Source organism: Capra hircus, chromosome 15, assembly GCF_001704415.2.
Source record: "Capra hircus breed San Clemente chromosome 15, ASM170441v1, whole genome shotgun sequence".
In the NCBI taxonomy this organism is placed as follows: Eukaryota; Metazoa; Chordata; class Mammalia; order Artiodactyla; family Bovidae; genus Capra; species Capra hircus.
Window position 1 is genome coordinate 42,955,610 of NC_030822.1, and position 12,602 is coordinate 42,968,211.

Genomic DNA, 12,602 nt, shown 5'->3' on the forward strand with positions numbered 1-12,602 from the left:
TGATTACTTCTAATTTTTGCTCTTTCAGCTAATGCTGCATTAAGCCATCTTTGTGTATTACAGAATCGTTTCATTAGGTTGGCATTTATCTAGCTAATGGCGATGGCCCAAGATTAGATAAAGAATCAGATTTTTTTTTTCCAAGAAGAATATCCTGAGGATATATTCAAATTTTACTTTAAATGCTGGGAAGGTTTTTGTCCTGTTTTCCATGATTGAAGAAGCAGGGTAACGGTAATGTAAGATTAGACTGTAAGGTTAGACGTAAGGAAAAGGCTGTGTATTTACAAGTAATACATGGCTTGTTTGTTCTTAAGTGTGGAGGTGAGCCCCATACATCCTCTTAAGGAGTAATCTGCCTGTGGAAAATTGAAGAATTATGTTTCCGTGTATTTTTGGCATTTTGTTTAAAACAATAACAAAATAAACAATGATCTCTTCTTGAGGATGTTTTAGAGAAATAGCCTAAAACAAGAAAAAGTAAATAGGATTTTTGAGGGAGAAACCATGTCTCCCTAAGACAGAGTGAGCCTGTCAGGGAGAGAAGTCTTCTTCGCAGTTGAAGCAGATTGCCAACTTCCTGAAAAGGTTTTGGCTTTTTGTTGGCCATTAGTAAATGGCTAGAATGAAACAGAAAAACAGATGTCACTCACTTGGTCCCTCGTATTCTTTTTAACTTGACATCTGTACTGGGGTGATGGGGAAGGCTTCCTCCGTGCTGCTGATTGGTTGGTGATTTGGTCTCTGTTGATTGTTATGTAGACCCAGGCTCCAGGCTTTGCATTTCCACATAATCCAGCAAATGTTGACTGAGTCTTTACAGTGAATAAAGTAACAGGGGATAAAAACTTGGGAAAAAAAAACAAACCCAATGCACCCCTGTTTCTGAGGAGCTTATGAACTGGGAGTGGGAAGGTAAGACAAGTCTAAAATTAATGACTGTTCGGACTTCCCCCGTGGTTCAGTTGTTAAGAATCCACCTGCTGATGTTGGGGACACAGGTTCAATCCCTGGCCGGGGAAGATTCCGCATGCCTCAGGGCAGCTAAGCCCGTGCGCCACAACTGCCCACCCCGTGGCTCTAGAGCCCATGCTTTGCAACAGGAGAAGCTGCTGCAATGAGAAGCCTGCTCACTGCAACTAGAGGGTGGTAGCCCCCGCTTGCCACAACTAGAGAAAACCCACGTGCCAGCGACAGAGACCCATCTCAGCCAAAAAGAAGTAAATAAAAATTTTAAAAAACTAAAATGAAATTGATGATTACTCAAGAGAGGTTGAGAAGAGGGTCCTGGGAGAAGTCAGCCCGACCCTGTTAGAGAAGGGAGGTATTCCATCTCATTGGACAGCTGGGGTGGGGGATTACAGAAAGGTGTTTAAGACTGGTTACTCCTGTCAGCACCTTAAGGACTGGCTGAGATAGCGCCTGGACATCTCCAGTGAAGATAAAAGGCCTGAGTGGAGGAAACTGAGGCGGAAGGACAGGGTATATGTTCGGGGTTTGGCTTAAACAATGGCTCGTGTAATAGCAGTCACTGCCAGCACATTATGGAGTGTATCAGGTGTGAGGCATGGTTCTAAGAACTTTCTCTCTCTATTAGCTCATTTAATCCCTGCAGTGACCCAAATGAGGTCTTTTATAATCATCTCCATTTTACAGATGAATGGATAGACATAAAACAGTTTATTAACTGCCTAAGACCATAGTGTTATACAACTGAGATCAGAGCCAGTTGGTCTGGCTCCAGAATATCTGCTTCTAACCAGAAAGCTGTCCTGCCTCCCATATAGAGGAAGAACACACACGGATTAGAAAGGTGGGTAGACACCATATTTTAGAGGCTTGGGGTATCAATGTTTAGAGATGCAGAAGTGGGAGGGGGCCAGAGATGGACACGAAAGGGATCATGGTGGTGGGTTTGGGGGAGTTTGATGAGAGCTGTGGAAGGAGCCTCAGGAAGAAGGAGCTTCAAGGAGGGGTTTGTTAACAAGGCAGAGAGTTCCAGGAGGTGAGATCTGAGGGCATGTCTGAGCCAACCAGAAAGCCTAGAGGGTCTGTGTGGAGGGGGCAGCCAGGCTGCAGACACAGGAGCATCAGCCCAGGCTCTCCTGACTGCAGTGCTGTTCGCTCCAGGAGGCTCTGTATTCTGAAGATGGCAAAGCAGGTGCAGGCACTGGCTATCATTGCCTGTATCCTCTTATTGGTAGAGGCAGTCGTGACAGAGAGGGCAGGTGAGAGCTGGCACGGCTAATTTGGCAAACCCAGTGGCTTTTCTGCAGCCTAATGATTTCTGAAAGCTATTTGCTATGCTCAGGCATAAGTGTGACTGCCTCATCTGAAAGCTGCAGCAATCGCTGTTTTTCCTGGAAAATTGGGCCCATGTGGGCTCTGTGTGTGGTTTATTTGAGTTCCATTTTTATAGCCTTATTACCTTGTCCTCATGATGCAAGAGGCCTCTTTCTCCTCAAGCTTTGCTGTGAAAATTGTTTCTTAAAAGGCACAGAGTGATCTCTCATCACTGGGGTGGTGCTCTCTCCAGAGCAATGCTTTTCTGCAGACTCTGCACTCATTTTTCATCACCCCTGACACCAGTTGTCATGTTTTCTGATCGTTTGCAATTTACTGAGAACTTTCAGGCAGCTCTTGAATCTCACTGCTGCTACTGCTACTGCTAAGTCACTTCAGTCGTCTCTGACTCTCTGCGACCCCATAGATGGCAGCCCACCAGGCTCCCCTGTCCCTGGGATTCTTCAGGCAAGAACACTGGAGTGGGTTGCCATTTCCTTCTCCAATGCATGAAAGCGAAAAGTGAAAGTGAAGTCACTCAGTCATGTCCGACTCTTAGCGACCTCATGGACTGCAGCCTACCAGGCTCCTCTGCCCATGGGATTTTCCAGGCAAGGGTACTGGAGTGGGGTGCCATTGCTTTCTCCGTTGAATCTCACTACCTGGGTGTTTGCCACGATTTCTTCCAGAAGACTTTGTGCATGTAAATATCTGTTCAGTTCCTTCCTCTCTGACGGATGTCCCTGCCAGTGACCTTGTCAGCGCCTGACAACCAGTCTTGTCCTCTGGCCTTGAGCTGACAATGTTGGTAATTAGCATTTATGGAGGCTGAGCTATTTCTAGGCACGGCACTAAAAGATTTATATTCATGATCTTAATTATTTCCAGTCTCCATAAAAAAAGTACTGTTACTTCCTCCCATTTTACAGATGAAGAAAATGGGTCTCGCAGAGGGAGAGTAACTTGCCCCAGGTCACACAGTAAATGGCAGAGCAGGCCTCCACCCAGGCCTTTCTGACCTTGGAGCCCATGTAGTCCCATTCATTCATTTATTCATTCATTCAACCACACAGGATTGTTGTTACAATTTGCCAAGCACTGTTCTAGACCCAGGGGATACAAGAAGAGAAAAAGAAAAGCAAAAATTCCTGCCTTTAGCTTACATTCATATTTGGAGAGATAGAGGAACAAAAAACAAAATATACAGTATGCTGTATGGTAATAAGGACTGTGGGGAAAAGCAAAGTAAGGTGGTAAGCTAAGAAGTGTTGGAAGGATTTTAAACAGAGTAATCAAAGGCCCCATTGAGAAGGAGACAGAGTTGTTAGGTCAGATAGCAAACAGACATCTCAAATCTCAGTGTGTCAACTCAAGAAAACTTTTATTTCTCAGAGAGAAAAGTTCCAGTGGGGCTGCTCCTGGTTAGCAGGCATCCTTCCTGATGGTTGTTGAGGGACCCACACTCCTTCTATCTTGTGTCTCTGTCAAGGCCCTCAGATTCCTTTCCATTCAGCTGAAAAAGAGAGAGGACTTTGGGAACGTTTTTACAGGCCAGTGTGGAAGAAGCCTTGCATCCCTCATACTCAGAACTCAGTCACATGTGTACTCCTGACTGCAAGGGAAGCTGGGAAATGTAGTCCAGCCATGTGCTTACTAGTAAAAGGAAATGGATTTTGGTAAACTCATAGCATGCAGGCTTCCCTGATGGCTCAGCGGGTAAAGAATCCACCTGCAGTGCAGGAGACACGGAAGATGCGGGTTCGATCCCTGGTTTGGGAAGATCCCCTGGAGGAGGAAAATGGCAACCCACTCCAATATTCTTTCCTGAAAAATCCCATGAACAGAGGAGCCCAGAGGGCTGAAAAATCCTGTGAACAGAGGAGTCTGACAGGCTCGCAAAGATGGGTAAACTCCTAGTATAGTGTCTAGTGAATGAGGTGGAGAAGTTAGTCGTGGGTCTAACTGGGGGAGAGAGTCAGGCTTGGGAACAGCGGGTGGACAGAGTGGCTGGAGTAGAGTGAGGAGAAGGGGAAGACGTGGTGGAAAGTGAGGGCGGAGAAGTAAGGGGGCCAGGCCGCTAAGGCCGTCGTCAGGACTTGGTTGCTTTGTGACTGACACGGAGAGCCAGGAACACTTCAGCGTTTTGAAAGAGGAATGGCATGATCTGAGTCATATCTTGACAGGCTCACGGTGCTGTGTTGAAGGAGAACTCAGGGAGAGAAGTTGAGTGTGTTGGCATTACCCAGTGAGTGATGAGAGCAGCTAGGTCCCGAGTGGAGGTGGTGGTGGTGGAGATGCTGGGAAGTGGTTGGATTTGAGCTCTGTTCTGAAGGTGGAACAGGTTTTGCTGGGGAATGGGTGGTGGGGTGGGACCGAAAGAGAGGACTCAGGATGGTTCTGAGATTGTGGCTTTTGCTTAATGACTATTAGACTCAACTTTCAACCCTTAGAAGTAAAAAGAGGGGAAGAGTTTTTGGAAAAAGGTATCCAGGCACCCTCTGGGGCCTGACCTGTCTCTCATAGCCTCTTCTCCTCCACAGTACTTTCTTCAGCACAGATAGGCAGTTCTTTTTCACAATGAGCTTTTAGACAGCGGGACTGGGGGGACATCTATGGCTCCTCTCAGCACAGAGTCCGGAGGGGACAGCACTGTCAGGGGTCTCATGTCATTACCGGGGGTCTTAAGGCTGAGCCTCAGGGCTCCTCCCTCGGGCTGATGTGGAAGGTGCCCAGTTTCCCTCTGGGTGATAGAGAGGAGCCTGCAGAGGCCATTTCCATGCTGTGTGTAATGTAAGAATATAACTGTGTTTTGGAGTGGGAGCAGAAACAGCTTCCCTGGTTTTTCCTTGGCAATCATGACCTGCCAAGGCAGAAATGAGAGAGGGAATTTTTTAGTGGACGATGCTCCCACTAGGAGCATAAAGGGAAAGAAAGTCTATCTTAAACAGAGCAGAATATGAGCTGTGGCAACAAATATTGCCTGTCTTCTAGGTGCTGGGCACTGGCTCAGTTTTTTGGTTTCATTGGAGAGGGAAACAAGTATATACTGTTCCTGCCCTCCTGGCAGAGTAGACTAGAATGATTTGCTGCAAGAAATTATATTTACACCCAAGTATTCCTTTTTTTTCTTTAGTGATTGTAAATGATACTGTATTCTTAATTTCAGGGTCCACATGTTCATTGCTAGCATACAGGAAAACAGTTGAGTTTTTGTTTTTATTTTGTATCCTTCATCCTTGCTAAACTCACTCATTGGTCGTAGGCATTTTTTTTTTTCTTTTTTGGTTATAGTCCTCAGGATTTTCTATCTGGACAGTCACATCATCTACAAATAGAGATGACGGTTCTATTTCTTCCTTTCCGGTGTTTGTTTCGTTTGCTTTTGTGGCCTCTGGTGCTGGCTGGGACTTGGAGCACTTGGTAGAGGGAGGGTGCTGGGAGTGGACAGCATCGTCTGTTCCTGATCTTGGGGGCAGCGTTCAGTCTTTTCACTGGTAAGCGCACGGTTAGCTATAGATGTTTTTTACAGATGTCATTTGCCCTTCGTCGTATGGGTATGGGTGGGACCATGGGCTATTCTGTGGTGTTGGCTGATATAGCGCAGTTATTATCTAAAAGTTGTCTGTCTTGCTGCAGGCAGCAAGCTTTCATTGGAGCCTTTTTGGTCTGTGCTTGTTGGCATCTCCAGGTTCTTCCATTCCAAGTGGGACATAAAGCAACCGTGGGCCGCTCGCCACAGTGTCCTTCCTCGGGGCCTGAGGCCCCTCGCTGGACTGCCTTCTTCACTCTGCCTTCGGAGGCTTCTCGCGTTTGCCTTGTGTGTCCCGTGTAGGAGTTTTCGTTGTACACAGAAGGTGGAAAGGGGAGAGTGTGTCTTCTTCATCCTCCTGGAAGTGGAAGTGGTTAGAGAAACTAGAGGATTGGGTGGAAGCCAGTACGTGGAGGGCCTTCACACCAGGGTTTTGACTCTGTAGCTGGTAGAAGGGCTCTTGGAAGGTCATCTCTGCCATGGTGTGGAGGGATGGGGAAGGGGAGAGGCAGAGAGACCAAGAGGCTGGTACCTGAGCTCAGGGAGGAGAGGATGAGGTTCTGGAGTGTGACAGCAGACATGGGGCAGAAAGAAGAAGGGGGAGTCCACATGGGCCTTGAGGAAGTCTGAGAAGACCAGGTGAGTCTGAGATTTCTAGCTTGGGCAACTAGCTAGGAGATTGGGAAGGCAGGGGAGGGGTGTGAGTGTAACCTAGCGGGTATATTCTAGGCCTTTTAGAGCATGTCAGTAAGACTGGACTTGCTGTGCTTGCCTTCAGGGCTGACTTCACAGGGGAAGCCTGGCTGCTATGTAAAAACCCAGGGAGCTCACATTCTGGGCAGAGGAACCAATGTGGAGAAAGGCACGGATAGAGGAAACGTCCCAGGGGGCCTGTTGGGACTCCAGCTCGTCGAGGCATGAGTGGGTAGTTACTGGTTCCATAACTGGGAAGGATGCTGGATGCTGTAGGAGTTCACAAAAGCAGGAGGTTCCGGAATAGGAGCTGACACTGCTGGGGATCCATCTGGCGCCTCCGGTTCATTGTGCGTTAGCATCACTCTTTCTTACTGCAGACAGGCCTCCCTCTCTGTGAGGCACCACTGCTGATAGCCCCAGTGTAGCCATTCCAGCGAAGGGAGAACTCCGTTCTCTGCATCCATATATCAGTTCTAGAGAACGGCTCTGGATGGCCCAGCTTGGGTGATGTGCTTGGCCTTTGGGAACACTACAGCACAACTGACTGTTGAGGGGTGAAGATTGCTCTAATCTGAGCTGGATGGATTACCCTACCCGCACCGCCCCCCAACCCCCCACCCCCACCCCCCATTGGGTCAAGCAAGACCTTTTTAAAAAGAAAGCAGAATAAAAGTATCTAGGGAAGATTAAAAAAAGAGAATATTTACTATGGTTTGTTGTAATATATTTTGAAGAATTTATCATATGGCAATGTGTAGGAACTCTGTGTGTGCTGGGACATTCAGTCATGTCCTACTCTTGGCGACCCCATGGACTGTAACTCCTCTGTCCATGGGATTCTTCTGGCAAGAATACTGGAGTGGGTTGCCATGTCCTCCTCCAGGGGTTCTTTTCAACCCAGGGATCGAACCCGTGGCTCCTATGTCTCCTGCATTGGCAAGTGAATTCTTTACCACTAGTGTTACCTGGGAAGCCCAGGAGCTCTTTGGAAAGTTATAAAGCAGGGGACTTGATCAAATCTAGGTTTTCTTAAAATTATCACTGTATGAGGTTGTGGTTGAAAATCAGTCAGTGGGGTCGCAAAAGAGCTGGACCCAACTTGCAGCTAAACCATCAATGGGTAGATCTGGGGAGACTGGTTGAGAGGCTGCTGCTGTTGTTCTGAGGAGAACGGATAAGAGCTGAGCTACTTCCAGTCCTTCGATTCTTATTTCATTTGGACTTCACCTCCAGCCACAGCATCAGGCACGCCAAGGAGAGAGAGAGAGTCTGGAGGAGACAATCAGGCAGACAGGGCATGGTGAGTGAAGGGGGCTTCAGGAGGACTCGCCACCAGCACCGAGCAGGTAACAGCTGTTCTCCGGAAGGCTAAACTTGCTCTTTGGAAACAAGTTATGAATTGGTGGCAGACTCAACATGCCTTTCTTACGAATTCTTAAGAAATGTGAATGTTACTGGCTTCTTGTGGTATCCTAACTGGGAAAGTAAGTTGATTAATTATATTTTTCTCCTTTTAAGAAGTATCTTTTCTTTAAGGAGTCAGATAATAGGAGATATATCAGCACTGCCAGGGACACTGGCTGGAAGACCCCGCCTTGCCCATCAGCCTACCCTGGGGCCCGCCAGTCTACTTTGGAAACACTTGTTCCTTAGGCATTGTCCTTGCTGGGAAAGCTTACAAGAATTTTAATCAAAGAAGTGACGTAATGTGTCTTACATCATAACAGACTCTGTCCTGTATTGAGACTAGGCTATGGGTGGAGGTGGCAGTGACACCAAACACAGAAGCAACGAGAGCAGGAGCACCAGTTAGAGGCTCTGGCAATAACCTAGGGTGGCGAGGGTGGAGGGGGTGAGGAATGGCCACATTCTGAATATACTGAGTTGGCAAAAAAGTTCATTTGGATTTTAACCAAGATGTTACGGAAAAACCCGAACGAAGTTTTTGACCAACCCATTATTTTGAAGGTAAAAGCCAGTTTTGGTGAGGATTGGAGAGAGAAAGAGAGATGAGAATGACTCCAAACCTCTCACCCTGGCAACTAGAAGACCAGGAGACCATGCCTTTAAACTAAGATTGGTAAGATTCTGGGAAGAGCAAGTCTGGGGGAAGGTCAGGGGTCTATGTGAGATGTGTCAAGTTTGATCCAGCAAACACATCTCACAGAGACCTCCTCTCCACTTGACATCTTCCCTAAAGCAGGCAGTAGAATATACTAGCCAGGAGTCCAAACGAGAGACCTGCGCTTGGAGAGAAATCTGGGCATCCTTGATGTATAGGAGACTAGGTGAGATCACCCAGGGGGGGATTGAAGGAATACAGAAAGGAGAACTATGATTCGAGTCCTGGGGCTTGCTGACATTAAGATGTGGGGAGACGAGGAAGAACCAGCAAAGGGAACGAACAGCCAGCGAGTGAGGTGGGTGGAAAGCCTCGAACGCTAGCCTGGAAGCCAAGTGAAGAGAGATGTCAACAAGAGGGAGTGATTCACTGACTGCAAGAGCTATATGGGGAAGACATAGACTTGCCCGTCAGATTGAATAACATGGAGGAGAAGCTAAATGCATGCTTTTAGACCCAAGCACAGCCTTTCCAATAAGTAGTAGTTCCCACTTTGAAGGGGAATACAAGTGTGCAAAAAGGGTCATTTAAGATTGGGGGAAATAGGTCTGAGAAAGATGTAAAGATGATACCATGGAAGTCCAGCAGAAAGAGACAGTACTTCTGGCTTTTGTAGGGAGGATTGAGATCAGATTTATTCATGTCTTCATTCATTCATTCCACAGAAACGTTTTGGGTGCCATGGACAGGGAGGAAAGGAGAAAGTAAAGCTGTTATTTCAGTTTTGTGGACAATAAAAAAGTGTCTGGAGCTGGATGGTAGTGTTTGCACAACAGTGTGAATGTATGTAATGCCACTGAGCTGCACACTTAATAATGGTTAAGCTTGTAAATTTTGTTATGTTTTTTTATCACCACTACCACATACACACACACAGAGACACACACACACACATACATAATTCTAAAGGAGAAAAAAACCTTCTTGGGCCCCATCATGACCTTGGTCTGGAACAAGATGTTGAAATGGAGGTCACTGCAGTATAGAAGGAGATAATGTGGCAAGAAGGGGAGGAAGAATGCTGAGAGAAGGGACTGGCCACCAGTCCTCTGTCTGGAGTGAGGGGTCCACTGGGGGAGACCACACGAGCTGAGGCTGCAGACTCAGGCTGGGCCAGTTGTTGTAGGCCTGGCAGCCTGCCTGTGGGGTCCGGCTTGCCTTCTTAGGTTCTGGGAGCCTCTAAAGGTTTCTGCTCAGGGAAGTGGCATTCCAAAGGTGTGCATTTAGAAGATTAATCTCATTAGCCTTCCTGTTAAACCATTGCCTATTAAAAGCAGTGAGATTGAAGCATGCATTTCTAGGATGACAATTGTGGTCCAGCAGAATTTTAGATACCTGGGCATGTGTTTATGAATTGAGTGGGTTAACTTTTCCACCCATTTTACAAATATTTATTGAGAACTATCTAAATGCCCATAGTACTCTAGGCAGTGGGGATAAGGGATGGGGTGAATTTATCAGATCTCTCCTCTTGACAAGTGTACAGTCTAAGGAGACCCTGTTCCCAAATAAGAAGTATGCTACATTGTACCCTGTGTTACCATAAATGTCTCACCAGAGTTCCCGGGAGCTGACAGGAGGGGTGCTTGGCCTGTCTGGGACACCGGGGTGGCTTCCAGGGAGAGACTGTCTGGTGGATTTGAAGGATGAGCAGTATTTTCTAGGCAGAGATGGCCAGCCTGGGAGGACAGTGAATCACAACTCACTGGGAGTTGTAAATTTAAAGAAAATGTAGAAATGTTCTCTTTTAAAGCTAAACTCTTATTTCATTGGCTTTTAGGTGGTGCTGTCTAACGTGCATGTTTTTGGACCCAAGCTTAACTTTTCAAATGTGGAATGCTAGGCCTTCATCGGTAAGTTTGTTTGATGCCTTCTTACCGAATTATGCTATCAAGGATTGGTATTTGGAATGAAGGGCAAGGTCGTTATCACTGGTACTGCTCTGTGAAGGGTACTGCGCCTGTACTCTGGAGAAGCCCACAGCGTAGGTGGAAAAGATCTGCAGGAGAAGGGATCTCAATTTATGTTTCTGTGGTAGATTCAGAGAGAGAGGCCAGAGGGGAAGTATCCCAGGTGCAGAGGATAGATAAAGCTGGCCTCACAGAGAGGCAGAGCTTGACTGTGTTCTGAATGATTGACAAGTCCAGCTGGGGGATGAAATATGCTTCTCTGGCTTGAGAAGGTGGGTATAAGATGGAAAGAAAGTGGACTCAGCAAAAGACCCACGAGAACAAAAATTTCATCCAAAGGAGTGGTGAGTAAGAAGTTTGGCAGCATCTGCTGGTGGCTGATTACTCTAAACCAGGGTCAGCAAACTTTTTCTGTAAAGGATCAGATGGTAAATATTTTCGGCTCCCTAGGCCATATGGTCTCTATCATGGCTCCCCAACTCTGCCATTGTAGCGGGAAAGCAGCCATAGATAATATGTCTGTGATGGTGTGGCTGTGTTCCAATTATACTTTATTTACAGAAACAGATAGTGGACCGAATTTGGCCTGTGGGCTATAGTTTGCCCACCCCTTTTTAGACCTTGAATGCTAGGCTGAGGCACTTGGAGACAGCAAGAAGCCATTGAAGTTATTTGGAACAAAGAAGTAAAATGGCTGAAGTAACATGTTAGGGGCATTCTGGACAAGAAGCATAGACTCTGTTCCAAGGCAGCAGCAGCAGTCCAGGCATGAAGTCACGTGGCTAACGACAGTTAAGATGGAGCAAAGGACCAAAAGAAGAGATAGTGCAAAGGGAGAAACGCAGGGTTTATGGTATTCTTAGACTTTAAAGACAGGAGCCAAAGAAGATGAATGTTTAAACGTGATAGTTCATAACCATTGACCAAAATGTGGCAGTTTGGGGTGGAGAAGGATAGTTGGTGCACCCAGTTTTAGGTATACTGAATTCGAGGTGGCAGTGGTTCATCCACAGGACGTGTCTAATACATCACTGGAGATACACGGTCAGCACCTGGGCTGGGAAGGGTAGGCCTGGAGATGGAGAAGAGAAGCATAGGATTAATACGCTCTCCCCGTGATGTGCCGAGGGTGGAGCCTTAGTAAGTGTGCATAACTCTGGGATGGGAAAAACAGAAACTGGAAGAGAACCAGATGCCGAGGGGGAGAGAGTCTCAAAGCAGAGAGGATGGGGCAGCAGAGACCAGGGAGAAAGGGACCTGAGGGAAGGCTGCTGTATTAGTGATAAGGTGGTTACAGCTGGCCTTGAGAACATGCTGCGGGGAGGCAGAAGGGGGAAGGCAGCGAGGTTGCACAGGGTCCATCATAAACGAGGGATCAAGAATCAGAGACATTAGTAAAAAGAGACCAGTTATGGAGAGTTTGAGTGGTAAAAGAAAGGAGATACAAAGATTTCAGCATCTGAATGCCAAAATAAGCTTTTTAGCTTTGAGGCCAGCAAAGCATGCTGTGACCGGTCTCCTGTCCTCTGGAGCCAAGTGTGTTTGGGAGTTTGTGTGTACCTTGGGCTTGCGATTGTGTTCTTACGCTTTGTTTGAGGTGTGGCGTTCCGAGCTCTGCTACAACTTGCACCAGTGGAATCCAGTCCGTGTCTGGACCCCTGCCACGAGACAAGATGCGATCTGTTGGGGAAATAGTTGCATTTGCCTGAATTGGAGGAGAAAATAGGATAGAGCAAGAAATGGAAATGAAACTCCTTACCGCAGAGTCTGCCCAAGTATGGGAATTTGAGACAATTCCTCAAGTCACTCAACTAGATAGCAATTTATGTTTTGAACACTTTGAGTGTATGTCCTTGGGTTTGAATTCCGAGTAGTTTTTGGCTCACTTTTCACAAATATATCAGTTAGAGATGGAGTCATTAAAGCAACAGGTGGAACAGGTTTGCAGCCTCTGTTTTGTGAAATCTCACTGAGTTCCAGGCACAGTGCTGAGTGCTCTGTAGGTATCATTTTAATTTCATCTTTGCAACAACCAGTGACAGAGGCATTAGTGTTTCCACTT

General features: G+C 46.8%; 1 protein-coding gene across 4 annotated transcripts in view; it reads left to right on the plus strand.

The window, feature by feature from the left end:
- Positions 1 to 12,602, plus strand: part of ARNTL (aryl hydrocarbon receptor nuclear translocator like) — a 110,124-nt gene that overhangs the window by 22,821 nt on the left and 74,701 nt on the right. For 2 of the 4 annotated variants that reach the window (XM_018059578.1, XM_018059580.1), the window contains exon 2: positions 10,411 to 10,483. The exons of 1 other annotated variant lie outside the window; for it this stretch is intronic. The gene's annotated coding sequence lies outside the window, so the exon portion shown is untranslated. Of the gene's footprint in view, positions 1 to 6,263; positions 6,452 to 10,410; positions 10,484 to 12,602 lie in introns of those variants that run through there. One more of the 4 variants, XM_005689602.3, reaches the window with a different exon arrangement.